This window comes from Thermobia domestica, chromosome 17 (genome assembly GCF_964235325.1).
Source record: "Thermobia domestica chromosome 17, izTheDome1.hap1.1, whole genome shotgun sequence".
NCBI lineage: Eukaryota > Metazoa > Arthropoda > Insecta > Zygentoma > Lepismatidae > Thermobia > Thermobia domestica.
Genome location: NC_137470.1, coordinates 80,505,651 through 80,525,380, shown reverse-complemented (window position 1 = coordinate 80,525,380; position 19,730 = coordinate 80,505,651). Strand labels below are relative to the sequence as shown.

General features: G+C 37.0%; 1 protein-coding gene across 2 annotated transcripts in view; it reads right to left on the bottom strand.

Moving 5' to 3' along the window:
* The window catches only part of LOC145673783 (adenylate cyclase type 2-like), a 1,485,668-nt gene extending 1,473,681 nt beyond the window's left edge, over positions 1 to 11,987 (bottom strand). For both annotated transcript variants that reach the window (XM_081743538.1, XM_081743539.1), the window contains exon 1: positions 11,480 to 11,987. The gene's annotated coding sequence lies outside the window, so the exon portion shown is untranslated. The remainder of the gene's footprint in view (positions 1 to 11,479) is intronic.
* Positions 11,988 to 19,730: the final 7,743 nt, after the last annotated feature.

Here is a 19,730-nt window from a genome sequence, read left to right as displayed (position 1 = left end):
TTTCTGTCTAACATATGGCCTCTTCTTTACTCTTCTACCACGGTAGCCGCTTTTCCACAGCACTTCACGGATTGTCTGGTTGGACATTACTTTCCCACGCACACTTTCTACTGCTGAGGAAGTTGTGGTACACTAATTTTAGGATTTCTTTTGATTTCATTCACAATCATTCGTTCATCTCTCTCATTTAGTTTCTCTTCTGGCGCCCCGCGCCGTAAATGTCTGGTTGAGCCGTTGCATTTAAATTTGTCCATAATGTACTGAATAGTTGAATGGTATATTTGCTCACAATTTTTCCTATCTTTCTAAGAGATTTACCTCTTAAGGGGAGGTTTACAATCACTTTCTTCAAATCACTAACTCCTGTCGACGACCCATTTTCTTCGAAACAGATTCACAGCGTACACTACCGTGCACTCTCTTCTTTCTTAATGCATCCTGCGCCCCTAGAGGGCGACTACGTAGCAAGTTCAGAGAGATCAAGAAAATGTGTCTCATTTCTGAAAGCATAGTTGGTGTACGAACAGGTATGGTGCACGAAAAAAGTAGCTTTTGGTTCTTTTCACTATTTTTAGGGTTCGCATGTTACATTTGGTTCGTGGTTTTCATATATTGGTGCTTGTGTTGTTTTCTTACAAAAAACTAAAACAAAGCTAGTAAATAAGGTTCACTTTTTGGCGGTTATAGAGCAATTTTCCCATTATGTTCACACTGTACGAACGAGTGTGTTACATACTGTACTCGTCTTTCGCAGTGACTACTAAAACTACTACTACGGAAGAAACAGACGAAAAAAGTGATAGTTCCGTTTAGTGATGAAAACTAGATCTTGAAATTGGATATGTGTCGTATAAGAGCTATATCGTAGGAAAATACAAGGATGAACTCAATAAAATTTTGTATTATAATTATTTTGTAATTTAAGAAACTAGTTGTTGTTAATTGTACTACCTAATTTCTGAACGTTCTTCTACTGGTGTCCACACTGATCTTTGCCGAACGTTTTCGGGGATGCTTTTTTTTTTTTTTTTTTTTTTTTTTTTTTTTTTTTTACTGCTTTCTAACAAACAGATTGAAAGGACTGATTCTGTTCCGAAGAAAGAAGTGCCGTGTCCCTAAAAGTGTTGAGCAAAGAATAGCACCTTTGCACCATGAGAAGAGACAGCAAAATAACGTAAAATGACGTTGCTTTTTCCTCGTCTCACCAAACATTTTTTTTTAAATTTTTAATTACAGTATTTACAGATACTCTGCAAATTCACTATATTATTATGCATGGGCTTCAGAAGAACTTTGTAACAAAATACAATTTTAGAAAGGGTCTTGAAAACATATATTATAATTTTATCATACTATATTAGAAAATAAAGGCAGATCATAAACATTACTCATCTCAAATGTTAGTAGTATAAAATACATTTTCAACATTGCTATTCCATTTCAAAACAGTTTGTGTAGGAGTAGCAAAGGCGGAAGAATGAGGTGCATTAACAAAGTTAGGTGATTTTTGAGCGTCCCTTACAAAGGTTGCGTCTTTTAAAAAGCTTTTAAAGTAATACGTTGTATTGTAATAAAACAATGATTATTATACATTCTTACTCTAGTATAAATGTTTATGAAGATGAAATGAAATTAAATCTTTCAGCTTTACGTCCCACAGTTATGCCGGTTAGGCTAAAGGAGACAGTGATTATGAAAAAGGTGGAATGAAGAAAGTGGGAGGAAACGGGAGAACCCCGAGAAAACCCACGAGCACAATATTTGTCCACCATAAAATCCACACGGCGCGATCTGAGATCGAAATAGGGACCCCATGCACCAGAGGCCTACCACTGAGTCATCTTGTCAACTGAATATTTATGAAAGTCTCAGAAGTCAGACATAATAAACTTATAGGCTATAACACATTGACGAGGGAATGCTATACGTAATGAACAACAAGATAGATCACAATGTTATTTTTCAGAAGGCTACAGTGTCGAAACTTACACTTGTGTTGTTTGCTTGTGTTCAGTAAATATATTATTGCCTTGCCGGTGTGTTATGTGTCTGAACTCACACATATACTACAACAAATTATGTATATCGTGTAACAGTTTTTCCCTTCTGTTTTTCTATTTTGTAATTCAAAATAAAAAATATTGCATACAATGTATATGAAAATTAAAACCTAACTTTAAAATTTCAAGAATGTACAAAACCACCCAAAACAAAGCTCTTGATGTGCAGCCCTTAAGCGTATCGTGTAAATGTAATTATTTCTCTCATGTTTCATTTTAATTTTATTTTGTTTCCAAAAGAGGGTATGGGATATTTTGCTAGTTATTTTGTATTTAAAAAAAGACTATTTACCTTTGTGTATAAGAGGTTTAAAAATTCTTATTATATACACATTGGTTAATCCTTTGGGATTCGTAATTTAAATATGTTATGAATTAAAATTGTTTGAAATATCTTTTCGAAATTTATGGTTTATTTTTGAGGTTTTATATTATTGACTGCATCAACCACTAATTAAATGAGTTTTGTGTTATAGGTGTGCTCTATCAATTTAAAACAGAAATTTTGAGCAAAAAGTCCAAAATTTCCCAAGCAAAATAGCGAAACAGAAAAGAACAAGTTTTTTTTTTTTTTTTAAAAAAAGCTGCACTTTTTCGAGCCCTTGTATCTCTAGTAAACAGACATATCGAACACCTTAACTCTTCTCTCAATGAGACTAACGAGTTAGTTAATATTGTGCCAATGACTAGTAAACAAGAGGAAATTGAACAATTGAATGTATTTCAAAGCAAGGAATGTTCCGTGGCTTTTTGAATTTCTCTGCTGTAACAACAAAAGTAGCCGCAGCAATCAATGAATTAAAACTGAATGCTTCTGGAACAACTACTGCTCCAATAAATTAGACTAAAAGAAGTCTTCCTTAAGCCTCATGTCTTAAACATAATAACTGAAATTATAAATTTCTAACTTTATTCAGTCTGTTTCCATTCAGGCTAAGAGACGCATTTATTAATCCTGTATTCAAATTTGGAACTTAAATGGAAGATGAGTTTCGTCCAATTAATACACCGAGAAAAGAAAACATATGTGGCGTACGTAAAAACGTAAGCTACATGTTTAAATGGACTGTAGTTTTTGGACATAACATATAGCAAACGTATAACTGGAAAAGTATGTTTTATATGTAGTTTCCGTATAAGTACTCAGAGTAAACGCATTTTCCGTACGAACGAAAGATCTGTATATAAGCGGTCAGGATCGGGACTGACTTCATCGAGGGAGTCAAAGGACTCGAGGGAGTCGAGGGACTCGAGGGAGCCGGAGTAAAAACAATTACTAGAAGGAGTCGAGGGAGCAAAAATATACACTCGAGGGAGTCGAGGGAATAAAAATATTCACTCGAGGGAGTCGAGGGAGTAAAAATATTCACTCGAGGGAGTAAAAATATTCACTCGAGGGAGTTGAGGGAGTAAAAATATTCACTCGAGGGAGTAAAAATATTCACTCGAGGGAGTCGAGGGAGTAAAAAAATTCACTCGAGGGAGTCGAGGGAGTAAAAATTTACACTCGAGGGAGTCGAGGGAGTAAAAATATTCACTCGAGGGAGTCGAGGGAGTAAAAATATTCACTCGAGGGAGTAAAAATATTCACTCGAGGGAGTCGAGGGAGTAAAAATATTCACTTAGGGGAGTCGAAGGAATAAAAAATGTTCACTCGAGGGAGTCGAGGGAGTAAAAATATTCACTCGAGGGAGTCGAGGGAGTAAAAATATTCACTAGAGGGAGCAAAAATTTTCACTCGAGGGAGTCGAGGGAGTAAAAATATTCACTCGAGGGAGTTGAGGGAGTAAAAATATTCACTCGAGGGAGCAAAATATTCACTCGAGGGAGTCGAGGGCGTAAAAATATTTACTCTAGGGAGTCGAGGGAGTAAAAAGTTTTACTCGAGGGAGTAAAAATATTCACTCCAGGGAGTCGAGGGAGTAAAAATATTTAGTCGAGGGAGTAAAAATATTCACTCAAAGGAGTCGAGGGAGTAAAAATATTCACTCGAGGGAGTCGAGGAAGTAAAAATACTCACTCTAGAAATTCCCTCGAGTGAATATTTTTACTACCTCGCCTCTCACGAATGAATATTTTTACTCCATCGACTCCCTAGAGTGAATATTTTTACTCCCTCGACACCCTCGAGTGAATATTTTTACTCCCTCGACTCCCTCGAGTGAATATTTTACTCTTTCTACTAGTTCGAGTGTATATTTTTACTGCCTCGACTCGTTCGAGTGTATATTTTTTCTACCTCGCCTCCCTCTAGTGAATATTTTTACTTCCTCGACTCCCTCGAGTGAATATTTTTACTCCCTCGAGTCCTTTGAGTGAATATTTTTACTCCCTCGACTCCTTCGAGTGAATAAATTTACTCCCTCGACTCCCCCGAGTGAATATTGTTACTACCTCGAGTGTATATTTTTACTTCCTCGACTCCCTCGAGTGAATATTTTTACTCCCTCGACTCCTTCGAGTGAATATTTTTACTCCCTCGACTCCTTCGAGTGAATATTTTTACTCCCTCGACTCCCTCGAGTGAATATTGTTACTCCCTCGAGTGTATATTTTTACTTCCTCGACTCCCTCGAGTGAATATTTTTAGTCCCTCGACTCCTTAGAGTGAATATTTTTACTCCGTCGACTCCCTCGAGTGAATATTTTTACTCCCTCGACTCCCTCGAGTGAATATTGTTACTCCCTCGAGTGTATATTTTTACTTCCTCGACTCCCTCGAGTGAATATTTTTAGTCCCTCGACTCCTTAGAGTGAATATTTTTACTCCGTCGACTCCCTCGAGTGAATATTTTTACTCCCTCGACTCCCTCGAGTGAATATTTTTACTCCCACGAGTCCCTCGAGTGAATATTTTTACTCCCTCGACTCCTTCGAGTGAATATTTTTACTCCCTCGAATCACTAGAGTGAATATTTTTACTCTTTCGAGTGAATATTTTTACTCCCTCGACTCCCTCGAGTAAATATTTTTACTCCCTCGACGCCCTCGAGTGAATATTTTTACTCCCTCGACGCCCTCGAGTGAATATTTTTACTCCCTCGACTCCCTCGAGTGAATATTTTTACTCCCTCGAGTGAATATTTTTACTCGTTCGAGTGAAAATTTTTCTCCCTCGACTCCCTAGAGTGAATATTTTTACTCCCTCGACTCCCTTGAGTGAATATTTTTACTCCCTCGACTCCCTCGAGTGAATATTTTTACTCCCTCGAGTGAATATTTTTGCTCCCTCAACTCCCTCGAGTGAATAATTTTACTCCCTCGACTCCTTCGGGTGAATATTTTTACTCCCTCGAGTGAATATTTTTACTCCCTCGACTCCCTCGAGTGAATATTTTTACTCCCTCGACTCCCTCGAGTGAATATTTTTGCTCCCTCGACTCCCTCGAGTGAATATTTTTACTCCCTCGACTCCCTCGAGTGAATATTTTTGCTCCCTCGACTCCCTCGAGTGAATATTTTTGCTCCCTCGACTACCTCGAGTGTATATTTTTGCTCCCTCGACTCCCTCGAGTGAATATATTTACTCCCTCGACTCCCTCGAGTGAATATTTTTATTCCCTCGAGTGAAAATTTTTACTCCCTCGACTCCCTAGAGTGAATATTTTTACTCCCTCGAGTGAATATTTTTACTCCCTCGACTCCCTCTAGTAATTATTTTTACTCCCTCGACTCCCTCGAGTCCCTCGACTCCCTCGATGAAGTCAGTCCCGTCAGGATCTCACATGCAAATGAACATATGTAACATATAGCTGGAGTATGTAAATACGTGTACATATGCAGTATAGGGAAGATTGTTACATATCATATATCCTGCAACGGTATGATGTAACATCTAAGTGGGAAAAGTATATAGCATACAAATAACGTATGCTCCGTAGTAAACATAAGGATCCCATATATTTGTACAATATACCGTTGCTCGTATATAAGATTTTTCTCAGTGTATACTTCCTGCTTTGTCGGAAATCAATGTATTAAAGTTGCTCATGACTCACCATTTTCTAAACAGTCTCTAATTCGGATTCCGCTCAGATTATACAGGTAGTACAATGGCAGCATGAATAAAATCAACAAATGGTATATGATATACGATGAAAAGTTACTATTTTCGTGTTACTAGATTTCAACAAAGCATTTCAAACATTTGATCATGACATCTTGTTTCAAAATTTAAGATGCTACTATCATTTTTCAGAAGCATCAATTCGAAGGGTGAAATCGTACTTATTTAGAAGAAGACAGTATACTGTCACTCCAAAAGAGTGGTCTGACTGTTTAAGAACAACGAAAAATGAAAATGAAATATTTGTGTTTAACGTCCCACGATTACGCCTGGTGGGCTGAGAGAGACGATGATTAAAGCAAGTGAATGATGATGAAATAATTGGTGGAACGAGAAAGTGGGAGGAAACGGGAGTGCCCGAGGAAACTCCACGAGCATGATGTTTTCGACCACAAACGCACCTGGCCGGGGATCAAACCAGGGACCACACACACCAGAGGTAAGAGCTCTACCGCTGAGCCACCGTGCCCCCTTTAAGAATAACAAGTGATCTACCATAAGGAAAAAATGAAATGAAATCTTTAAGTTTTACGTCCCACGATTATGCCGGTTAGGCTAAAGGAGACGGTGATGAGGAGAGATGAGTGAAAATGGTGCAATGAAGAAAGTGGGAGGAAACGGGAGAACCCCGAGAAAACCCACGAGCACGCTGTTTGTCCAACACAAAGTCCACACGGCGCGAGCTGGGATCGAACCAGGGATCCCAAGCACCACAGGTGAACGCTCTATCACTGAGCCACCACGCCCCCTCTACCATAAGGAAGAGTGTTATGTCCCCTTCTTACCTCATTATATATAATGGCGTCACAAATGAAATAAAATTTTAAAGTGCCACTTATATGCTGACGATCTACAATGTTATTTTGCACCTTCACCGGTGAAGGTGCATGAATGAAAAAAAGAATGATCTAAGTCAGGGTCGGCCTTAAGCCAATTGGACCGATTGCTCCCAATCGGGCCCCGCGCTAGTGCCGTCCACTCTACTGTCCAGTCTTCTGTCTAATCTACTCTCCAGTGCCGTTTTAACAGCACATAAGGCCTCAGAAGGGAACATCTTATATTGATAGTAGCGTTGCCAAATCAAGCAATATGCAATCGATAGAGGAGTGAAGAAAAGTGAGAAATCCAAAGTTTTACGGGCCGACACGCAGAAACACAGGAGATACAGATGAAAGAAAGATCTAGATTCATGTGAAGATAGAAATGTCTCTTCCAAACTCATTTTTTTCTTTTCTGTTGATAGCAACACTGTTCAGCGAATGATTCTAGACTTAAGAGTCAAAGCAAACAATTCTTTTCAATATCTGATTTAAGGTATACGAAACGTTAGCACCTCACTCCCTGTGTGCGCCAACACATATTACACGTTATTTCTCAAAAAGTTTGCAACACTGATCTTTACTTTACAATCTCTTTTGTCTTTATTTTCATTGCTGCTTCCAATGATGATATTCAATTTAGGTTATTCCATGTTCAAAAACTCAACTTTGTCTTGGGTTGGCAACACTGTTCATCCGGTGCTGTTTTCAATACACGAACGGATGTCGCCCTTTCCCTAGTTGCTTCGTGCAAAGTTTCATTTCTCCGTCTCTTTTAGTTTGTCCGTTATCACGGTTGGAAATTCAAAATTATATTGTAATGTGGAAACGCCATTTCATGACTGTCGTCAAGTCGGCACGGATTAACGTTCTCGTAAAGAACTGCTATTTCACTAATGTGTGTTTATGGTCACATAGAATACATTTGGGGGATGTGCGTATCGCAACACGAAATTACCCAAAATAAGTGACATCCTAAGTTATATATATATATATATATATATATATATATATATAGGAAGAGGGAGAGAGAGAGAGAGAGAGTCTACAGACCTTACAGACTTTGGTGTAAGTTAGTTGTAAACCTGGGACCCCACAAAATATTCCCAATCGGACCCCCACCACCTAGGCCGGCCCTGATCTAAGCAACATCCTACAGGGTGCATAGAAAATAGCTTGAAAAAAAATTAAAAAGACAAGACCTATTATTATTTGTTTCAGATCAGTACTAAGTAGCATTGAGGAAGAGTTATTACCAGCTTTGATTTTAGAGGGTACCGTAATTCCATTATGTGAGACGGTATCAATTTAGGAATCGATATCAACAAAGAACTTACCTAATCAGAGTATGTAACGAAAATACCTAGAAGGGCTTATTCAGCCTTACGTTTGTTATACAGACTTAAAAGTGCTTTCTCAAGACATAAAAAAACTACACTAGTTCACTTACTTATATTATTTCACTTGTACTATTACGGTACTGTGTGTCAGAATGTAACTGAAAAACTTCCTTCTCGGTTACAGAGAATACAAAACAACTGCATATAATTTATATTTAACCTGAAATAATATGATCAATTAACTCCTTCCAGGAAACAATTACAGTTGCTTAATCTGAGAACTTCAAGTTCATATCAGAACTTAATTGCATTATATCGGAGTTCTTAATGTTGATCAACCTCAGTACTTGTATAATTAACTCCAGTTCTTCGGAACCTCTTATTCTGTACGGACAGGCTCCACTAAATCTTGAAGTTCAAAAAAATATACCACATTTTTACTCGAAATCTTTGCAATAGGCATTAAATGTCTACGGAATTCAATTTTTGTATAATTAAGATCTCATCAAATATGTCTCTATTTTAAACGAAATTAAAACGTTTACTGGAAGCAATCTAGTGGAAATCAGTCACCAAATTACGTCACTACGCATTTTCTTCTTTATTTTTAAGATTTATCTCCTATTTTTATTTTATTATCTTTAGGTATAATGTTCTGCTATGTATTTTGTAATTGTTGATTTATACTTGCTATTGTCCACTGATTGTATTAAATGGTTAGTGCAAACCAAGACAGAGTTCCTTCCTCTTGCCATTCAAAATAAAGTGTTAATAAATAAATAGTATTAGTCCTTTCCAATTATCTTTACATGTCCCCCTTTATAATTGTTTAGGGTATCTTATCCCCACAGTATTTTTTTTTAGATTGTAAGTCGTATGTTTATGCGAACCTGTCTTGAGAAATGAGGTTTCATACCCAGTTTCATCTTCCTAACTTGAGAAATTCGTGATATATTCTATCGTTTTTACATAAATTTTAAAAAACTTGTTCCTCTTTGGGTTCCCTCCTCCCCCTTAGGATATGAACAAAAAAAATGAAATGAAATGAAATCTTTGAGTTTTACGTTCCACGGTTAGATAAAGGAGACGGTGATGATGAGGAGTAAATGAAATGGTGGAATGAGGGAAGTGGGAGGAAGCGGGAGAAGCCCGAGAAAAGAAACACACAAAGTGTTTGTCCATCACAAAGTTCACTTGGCGGGAGCTGGGATCGAACCCAGGACCCCAAGCAGTAGAGGTGAACGCTCTACCATAGAGCCGCCGTGGCCCAGGATAGGAACATTTTTTTTTCTGTAACTTATGTTCTCTTCCAGATCATGGACACACTAATAAAATAAATTTGAAGGATGACAAGTCAAAAGTGAAGATTTGAATGCCAGATAAACAAACGAATGCACAAACATTCATTTATACTAGCTTAAATACCCGTTCTTCGCACGGGAAGGATGGGATTTAAGCAATATATCATATTTGAAGGTGAAGAAATGAGTGAAAGTACGAAAAAGCAAGTGCAATGTCCTCGACGTTGATTCTGCCAGTTCGTGGACTATTTGCCACGTTCCTTCTTGCCTAAACTTGATCTCATATGAAATTGGGAATGTCAGCAATCACCTGAGCGATTCCGAAAACTGTGTGTTAACATTAATATTGATCATTCTCGACATATTATTTCTCACGCCCTCTCCAACCCTCATGGCGATAAGGGCTAAAGTTGGACTTCAACGGTGTCGAGAGTGTTCCTATTTATCTCAGCGTCTTCGAACACTATGAAATCGTCATTAATATCAGAATTTTTATTAGTTTCACATGTCACTTCCTTTACACTCCATAGGGTTGTCTTACCCCACATGTAAGGCATGCATGTATCAACTTGTTTTTAGAAGTGAGTTTTCATACCGAATTTCATATTTCTAACAAGAAAAAAATATGATATATTTACTTTTTACATAAATTCTAAACCATCTACTCTTTTTGGATGCCTCCCTCTTCCTCTGAGGATACGAAAGAGCTCCTCCGTGGCTAAGCGGTTAGCGTACGCGCCTTTGGCGTGGGAGACCCGGGTTCGATTCCCGGCGGGAGCTCATGTGGTTCGGATTCCACGTTAATCAGTAGGTCCACGTCTCATATAGCCTCGCTGCTGAAAGGGACGCTAAACTAAAATCAACTCAACTCAACTCTGAGGATACGAACTAAAATGTTCTACATAGTCTATGGTCTCATCAAAAAATGGTCTCTTCGATAAAATCATTTTGAGGTATGCCAGGCGTGCGGTGTAGATTTTGATACCGGACAAACAGAAACACACACACAAACCCAACTCACCCCACACACAAACAAATGTGCATATTTTCATATAAAATTCATCGAACTCAAGGGCCTTAAAATTGATTTGTAATTATTATTAAAGGCTTAAGGTTAAATATAAAATGTATAGTATACATTCTAAACCAGTGGTTCCCAACCTTGGGACCATGGAGTGCGAGCAAGGGGTCACAAGCTGCTGACACAAATACACTGCATCCGTAATTACAGCTATTAAGAATATTGTAACGAAGTCGCATAACACAAAATACCTTTCGGTAAGAACTGTGGTTCCATTAAGAACGAAGGTAGTTAAAAAAATAACACTGCACTGGAGTACTATGCAGAAGTTTTGTTGGAAATAAAAATGAACTGTGAGAATTGCTAATGTTAAGATTTGGGAATGGAATACTTCACCTAAAGTTGTAAAAAGTATCACACCAACGAGCGGCAAGGATGGGCCGTGAAGTGTGTAGGCCTAACAAAGGGACAGTGAGTGAGGGAGCGCAAGCTAGACAAGATTGGGAACCACGGGTCTAGATTTATAGATGTATACGGCATAAATTCACTTTTAAACGACAAAATGCAATGATACTTGTAATCTATGTCCCATGATACGGCGAGTTTTATCACTGTTTTGCATTTAAACTTAAAACTATTGCTGTGGACCTGAATTCATGTTTTTCATTTTTATTTTATTACTTTTTTAAATTTCGTATATAAAAATACGAAATAAAATTAAGTTTTCAGCAGTCTTTATGAACTTTATGTGCAAATTTGACAACTCCCATTTTTGTTAAGAATTTTATGATAAGATGAAACAGAAAAAAAAGAACGTAAACTAATTTACAAAGTTAAATATGCATTTCATTTTATAATAGGAAGAACACTTACCACAAGTGAATTTAAACTAGTTGACCACGAAACTTAACACAAATTCACTAATATGATCTCACTATTTAAACAGTCATAACATGAACGAAGAACGCGAATGTATTCCAATCGAAAACAAGTAAAATTTGCACCAAACTTGATTAGACATTTCAAAATACACATATTCGTTGTACGCTAATTTTCAGCTTCAATGAATGTACATAAAATTATGATTGCCACACACATTTCTTCCAGTTTAAAACACTTAAAGAAACGAACACGTCCAATTGATTCACCTAAATTTACAGAACAAATTCTCGAAGTCTCTACAACACTTCAAACATACATTTCTTCCTCTTTAGCTTGATATCTCAATTAGATAGTTTCCTTACACTTTTTTCGCGTCGGCGCAAAGAAATCATAGACTGTTTTATCACATCTCACGGACAAGACATGCGACAGTGACGCATTACCTATAACACATTACCTTTCTTTCACTTTTGTGCTTTCAAAGAAGTTCCGCAATATCTCGCTAGGGACCGTAACCGGAGGAACTCTCCAACAGATACCAATGCCCAAGTAAATATAGATAGACTGTTTAAATCGTAAAAGTGACGTGGAACGAATGGTAGAGCGCGGAACAACTCTCTACAACGTAAGTGTTGATAAGTGACAATGAGAGATAATTTTCTTATAAATTACTTACTAATTATGAAAAGAGGACACGCCACACTCTCCTTGTTACGCAAAAGAAGAAAGCTGTTTTTCAGCGCAAGTACTGTAGAATAAACTTACAGAATTAACAGTAAGCAACTCACGTGGAAGCAATCTCCTTTCTGTCTTAAATCATAAGAATTTTAAGCAAGAAATTGTATTTACAGAATGTATTGTATTATTATTATTAAATTGCAAACAATTTGTTTCAATTATTAAAATGGAAAAATAATTTTATTTGCACCGAAACATATAAGTAAACAAGATAAAAATCTTACATCATACCTCGCCTTCAAATTAGAGGTTTTGCGACTGAGCGAAAGCTTGTAGGCTTATGGGACAAAATATTTTAATATTTGCGTACGTCTTTTATAAACTACATTTGTAAACAAATTGGGGGTATTTCTGTATTAAATTACTTTAACGTTGTTGTCTTTCTTTTCATCACAGACTATATGAAGCGCAACTTTGTTTTATTGAAGGGTATTCAAGTTGCCTATGCCCTAGCAGGGATCGAATAAGAGTTATACACACACACACGCACTAGCATGATAGTAACACACTTTTACGTAAATCTTATTTCCATGGACGTCTCTGGCAAGTTAAAATTGGGGGGAGGACGGGGACGACTAGCATACCACTAGATTCTAGCTGAATTTACGTCAAAATTATGAATAAATGGTAATTTACTTGAATAATGAGCTAACTGGATCATCATACTACCTTTTCCAATGCAATTGATAGGTTAAACATGACGTATTTCCGCCAAGTATTTGTTGTTTATTTGTTTCCGAACGAAGGTCGTGAGCTGCATATGGAACTTATAATGATTATATTTTACATTGACCTACAAATATTATAATGAAAGAGAGAATTACATTTTTTTTAAGTTTCTGAAAGCGGGAACTTTGCACAAACAGACCAAAAGGGGGAATTTATTTGAATGAAAAAATTGAAACATCCACCAGCTTATGCTCTCTGTACATACCAGATGCATTGTTTCGAACCGAAAAGGTGAGTTTTAGATCCTTGCACTTAGTTTAGTGCAGTAGTGGTGAAATTTTAATGTGTATTCTTAATGAAGTGCTGTGTTTGAACTTATCCCTTAACATCCTAATCCCTTTGCCATTCTCCTTTACTTCGTTTTCCGTTTTAATAGCTAAGATATAAAAAATATTCTTGCTATCATCCGGTTCCTGTATGGATTCCTTTCGTCTAGTGTTGGGTAAGTTACTTTTAAAAATGTAACGCGTTGCAAGTTACTTTCCTTTCCCTCAAAATGTAACACGTTACTAACGCGTTACCTGCCTCAGAAAAGTAACTGTTACCCTACTTCGAAAATTAACGCGTTACTAAAGCGTTACTTTTATATCCGAATCTTTGAATATGTAAAGAAAAAAGAAAAAAGGAAAAAAGAAAAGATACCTCATTATTTCAATTTCCCGTAAGCAATAATATAATATACTACTTCCTCTATTATTATTATTATTATTATTATTATTATTATTATTATTATTATTATTATTATTATTATTATTATTATTATTATTATTATTATTATTATTGCACGTTCTGAGTCGCTTTATATAGATGCAAGAATAAATTCTTACTTGACAGTTGTATGAACATTTTCTTATAATGTAACACTGACTAAAATGCCATACTGCGTTAGAAAAAATGGCTGCTTATTATTGTTTTGCTAAACTTACAGTATTATATAATAATAATAATAATAATAATAATAATAATAATAATAATAATAATAATAATAATAATAATAATAATAATAATAATAATAATAATGTTATGTAAAATTAAAAATACACAATATGGAGAAACATTACACAACTATTAAAATAAGAACACGTCAACTGAAGGTGAATAAAAACTTACCAGTAATTCTAAAATCGATACATAATTTTTAAAGCTATAGTGCGTCCAGTAAGAGAACGTCTCTGACAGCTCGCAGTGACATTGCCACTACTCGCGTGTCAAGGTTTTTTTCAGTGCAACTGTAGTGGCAATTTAATTAATGATATAAGACATAGTGATCATAGTTTGTAACACTGGTATCAAAGTAGGGGCTGTAATGTCCCACCGCATGTGGTAAGAAACGTCAGAGACCATCTCTTGTTGGCCGTGCTATAGTTGTTCTAAACGTTATAATCAAGAGAACTCTAGGATAAGCAAACTGATTCAAAAGAACTCCAACATCACATATCACCAACGAACTATTTTCTAGTAGTAAAGTAGGCCTGCTCATCAGTCACAGTTTATTCATATTAACCCCTTTGTTGTATATCGTTAATTATGACACCTTTCAAAGATATCCCATATATATATATATATATATATATATATATATATATATATATATATATATATGTGTGTGTGTGTGTGTGTGTGTGTGTGTGTGAAACAGGAAGAGTGCGAATTGTGTTCAAAACGTGTGAGAAATTTGCACGACTTGCATCCTTGAAAGTGTCTGCACATTTCTCACACATTTTGTATAAACTTTGCACTCCTGCTGTTGCACACATATATACATGTAAAAAAAACAAAAAAAAAAAGTGATTAAAACTCGTTGCGGTTTACGTGTACAAAAAGTATAGTATTTTTACAGTGTGTATTGTACTAGCCCTATTTATTGTTGTTGTAGCTTATTGACAAATGAAAAATATTTTGAAAAGTATATATATATATATAACACATGATTCTTAGTTATTGGTTTATAAAGATAACCATATCCTGTAAAACAGTTTACGATATACTTTACATCACATCGAAGTTGATGTTTCACTGATTAAGCTAAAACCTACTTATTCAAGTTAAAAGATTATATCATAGAAAATAACCATATTACTGTCATGATAATCAATCAACACATTACACCTCCTACTTCACCCACACTCAGTACACATTTTTTTATTACACTTTGCAGTCATTGCAGTTTGTGAGTTGACCATATTTCACACAGTTTCTCATGCTGCACTCGTCATTGTAAATCGATCATTGTAAGATTAGTTTACACTATTTTAACACACTATGGGCCCTAGTATTCACATGATTTTGAACATGTACCACTATCATTATATACAGCGCGTGTTCATGTTGCAGCTAATAAATGCACACTGCGAAACTTGTTATAATGATTCATGTATCAAAATACTTCAAAATTAGTAGAGACTAGAATGTTTTGTCCGAAAGACGGGCACGTTTATCGCGGAAGATGTCACCTGCAACATTGAAAGCTCGTTTCACTCCAGCACTGGAAGGTATTGGTTGTGAACAGTTTTTCCAGTATTGGAAAGGTTTTGAGAGAATCAACTGTTGTGTGAGGGTAGTATTTTGCAGCATTCAAGTCAGTAACACTGCTCGGTTCTGGTTGTTGGAAGTCAAATATGCTATCTTCATTGCAATCCTGGGAGGAAGTAGCTTGGTTACCGTCTGTAGGCGCCAGTGGACTTACTTTCTGAACCTCCTACATCAAAAGAGATCTTGCTTTCGCTTCCCTTTTAGGGTCCATGATCCATGAATACTTGAACTTAGGATACAAACACGCAGCCAATATTAGATCTGTTCTCCACCATGCTGAATTGAATCTCTTATCGATTCCATCAATTAATGATTGCGCTAGCGGCGTGCAATACTCCATTGTTTGTTCTTCATAAATCTTCTTAGCAGACTGAACAACGTGGAAGCAATAAACCCATATACGCATTATGTTCCCCTTGAATGGCATCAAGAGTTTGAGCAAGAGCCCATGACGTTGCAGTACTCAACAATAAATTTTATGTCCTGTTCTCTAAATCTTGAGAGACCTAAGCGATTGCAAATGACATTCATTGCTTCGTCCTTTTCAAAAAGAAGAGTCTTTAGGCACAGGAACGCGCTGTGGAAGAAAATTCCAACGAGTTGCATTCGGAATCTGTAAATACTTTCCAACATTATCATGAATAATGTCGGTGTTAATTAAGCTACTGTTATGTTTATTCCACAGAGCGTAACAACAGCTCAGTGTGGATCTACTTTGTAATTTATAATTACGATCACTTTCAGCGTTTTCCACATCCTTCGTTGCTATTAAGTTCCTTGTATGAGCAGCACACCGCTCATGGCTTTGCAAAATAATGTCCGTTCTGCACTCTTCCAAAATCGGAAGTAGTTCAATAAACTCCATGACCTTATCTTCGCTCTCACACTCCTCCTCTTTCCCACTGTTCGAAGCAGGACGACCAAATGCACCAAATGCCTTTATAAAGTTTGAGCCATTGTCCGTGGTTGTTGAAATAACCTTATTGTGAATGACATGTTCTTGGTGCAACTTGTCAATTTCTTTTGTGATGACATCAAATGTTAGATGGCCTTTAATTCATCTGCAAGCTAGAACTGACATTTTTCTTGAGAGAGTAGTTGGGTCAATCCAGTGGCATGTCATACCGAGAAAAAATCTATTATAGGATTTCCAGCAATCTGCAGTAGTAGCTACGTAAGGAACATCCGCAAGTATTCTCATTAACTTTCCCTTTTGTTCAGTTACTCCTTTCTCAATCCTTGCACTCAAGGTTTTTCGACACATTACACTTTTACTAGGTTGCAGTCCTTTAATCAGTGCAATAAACTATGGCTTTCCAACTGTGCTCAAAGGATGAAGACCTTTTGTAATAAAATCAATAATAAGCTTATCAACTTTTCTTGCGTACAAGGCCGTCTTCCTTCACATTCTGCCAGCTTCATTTGCTTCATTAGTCGCGTCGAACTAGCGGATTCCGATTTCTCTTTTTTCGACGAATTCTTTGGTGCTTCAACTTGTATGGAATGAATGTTCTGAAAGAAATCGAATAATGTTCTTATTAAGTTCAGTGAAATACAACATGAAGATCTAAATTATATATAAATATATAGTACAGTAAAGCGCCGATTATCCTGACTAATCCTGGTGTTGTCTGTGTGTATCAGAAATGGAGTGGGTCAGTGGGTCAAGTGGGTCAAGTTTTCTGGGTGAGTCAGTGGGTCGTGGGTCAACAGCATGTGACCCACCACCCACCACCCACCGTGACCCACTGAGACCCACCGACTCAGTCTGACCTACCGACTCACTCTGCTTACTGCATTGTAGACAGTATCTTCTGAAGACTGGTAAATTTGCCTTCGTTTTACTTTCAAGACTTTCATTTCCCTTCCTTATCCATTTGTTTCCGTCTACTTGCCTGAGGTGAGTAGGCTATATCTAAGTGAAAAAAGAACTTCGGGCACTTTTGGATTTGATATTTGTAATTGTAATAATAGCAACAGGACTTATACTACTACTTGGCTTTCGACGCCTGTCAGTTTTTAGAGAAGTTAACTACTGGAAAAATACATTTTTGAATCACAGTAATGTATAAATTATTATTTTAAAAAAATGAATGTAACTGTGTGCGCCTCATCATAACGGCCAAATTACAAAGTCAAATGAAATGACTTTTGGTATATAGTTAGGCCTTAATCCAAACTGGGATGTTATATTGCTTTCATTATAATACACATCCCAAAGAGGTAGTGAGGATCCGAATTTTTGCGGAAAAAAAAGTAGTATCTCGCAAGCTGTTAAACTTACGAAGCTGAAGTTCAGTGTATTAACTCTTTATTAAAAATAAGCAGAATATGTTCTAGCACTTTTTAAAAATTCTCCTTTATGGGGGGGAGCACTTTCTATATTTGGAAAATTGGAGGTGAGTTGGTTTGTAAAAATAATCAAAAACGATCGATATTAGTTAAGAAAATAATTCAGAAACAAAAAATACAGTGCTTCGCTTCATATATCCATTGCTTTCTACTATAATAATTGCTGAAGCTTATGTTTATTATATGGAGCGCTTCAGCACAGGGCAATCAATCCATAAAGTTGTGAGAAAAATAGACATAAAATTTGTACTTTAAGCTTAAGTACACGGAAATTGTATATGGATTGTATGCATAATTATATGGACAATTTTACACTTTTTTCCTTTACGTTGGTCTACTTACCTTGATTTGGGACTTTCAAATTTCATTCCTTTTTCCACTGAAAAGTATCTATAATTCAACTTTGGTCCATAACAAAAAGCAGTGTGGTAATTGAAGAGGAAGAAGGGGGAAATTCCCAGACACCTCTGAACACTTCTCTGAAACCTCGTTTCCTTTTGCCTTCTAGGGGAGAGTAAACTTGGTAATGGCATCAAACTTTCATGTGTAATTACAAAAACTAATTTTATAAACGAATAAGATATCACCACTTTATCAGGTTTTAATTGATAATTTATGCACAAGATTTCCTATCGAAGATGTGGTAGATGAAGTTTCTGTTTTCCATGAGTCGACATTGCCAACTGACGTGGTCGATATGGAAAAGATGTTGTATGGTGATAGAGGGGTGATACTTCTTGCGGAGTATTTCAAAACTGACCGAGAAAAATCGTTATCAGATTTAAGTCTAACAAGCAGATTGTCGAGTATTGCCAATTTCCACGACTGAGTGCGAACGGGGATTTCCCCTTATGAATTTGCATATGACTGACATTAGAAATAGACTAAGTGCTCAAACGTGGTCTAACTTGTTGTTCATTAATGCTAATGGCCCACCGCTAGACAAGTTCAAAGTAGTCGAGCTAGTTATTTCCTGGCTGAAGGATGGACATCATTCCGCTGCGGATGATTAACCACGAAAAAGTCCTAGAGGCCAACAGGAAATAAACCCGATTTCAGATTTGTTTTAAGGAGGCAAATTACGAGTTACGGAAAGTGTATACTTGTATTACTAATGGCTTATTTGTGTTTTTTATCGATGGGCACGAGCCGAGCTAAAACTTGACTCAACTCGAAACTCGACTCGAATTCGAGTCGAGTTCCGAGTCGAGTCAAAGGTAATTTTCTCGAGTCGAGTTCCAAGTCGAGTCACTGTTTTGTGGTCGAGTTTCGAGTCGAGTCGAGTTTGATACATGGCTCGCTCGTTCAGCTCATTTTAGCTCGTTTTGAAATCATGACCTGACTAGACTGGAAAGCGAAAGCCATGAGAAATATAAGTAGTAAAGTGGATTACTTTTAATGTTGCTCACGAGAGGGGACATTGTTCGCGTCTCGTCTCGCCTCGATAGTGAGACAATAGATTTTTATAACGAGACAGTCTCAAATGTTGTGAGCACCAATAAAGTATGTATACTGTGTAGATCTTACTATCAAGGCTGAGACTTGTACGGTAGAATTTTTTAGCCCAAGCAAAAGCCCACCCCAGGCAGTGATGCCAACAGGCTCAGCTCAGTTCAACTGAGAGAACAGCTCGATCCGGGTCGTTTGGGATGATCCATCGGCACGGCTCAATTGAACCGATAGCTTAAGGCGGTTTGGTAATGATGAGCCATCGACTCGGCTCAATTGAGCGAAGGCTCGAGCCGACTTGGATGGGGTGAGCCACAATTTGGCTTAAGTAAGCCGATAGCCCGAGCCGGCTCGGTTGGGATGAGCCATCAGCTCGGTTTGGTTCGGCTCTGGTGAGCCATCAGCTCGAGCCGGTTCGTTTGAGGTGAGCCATCGGCTCAGT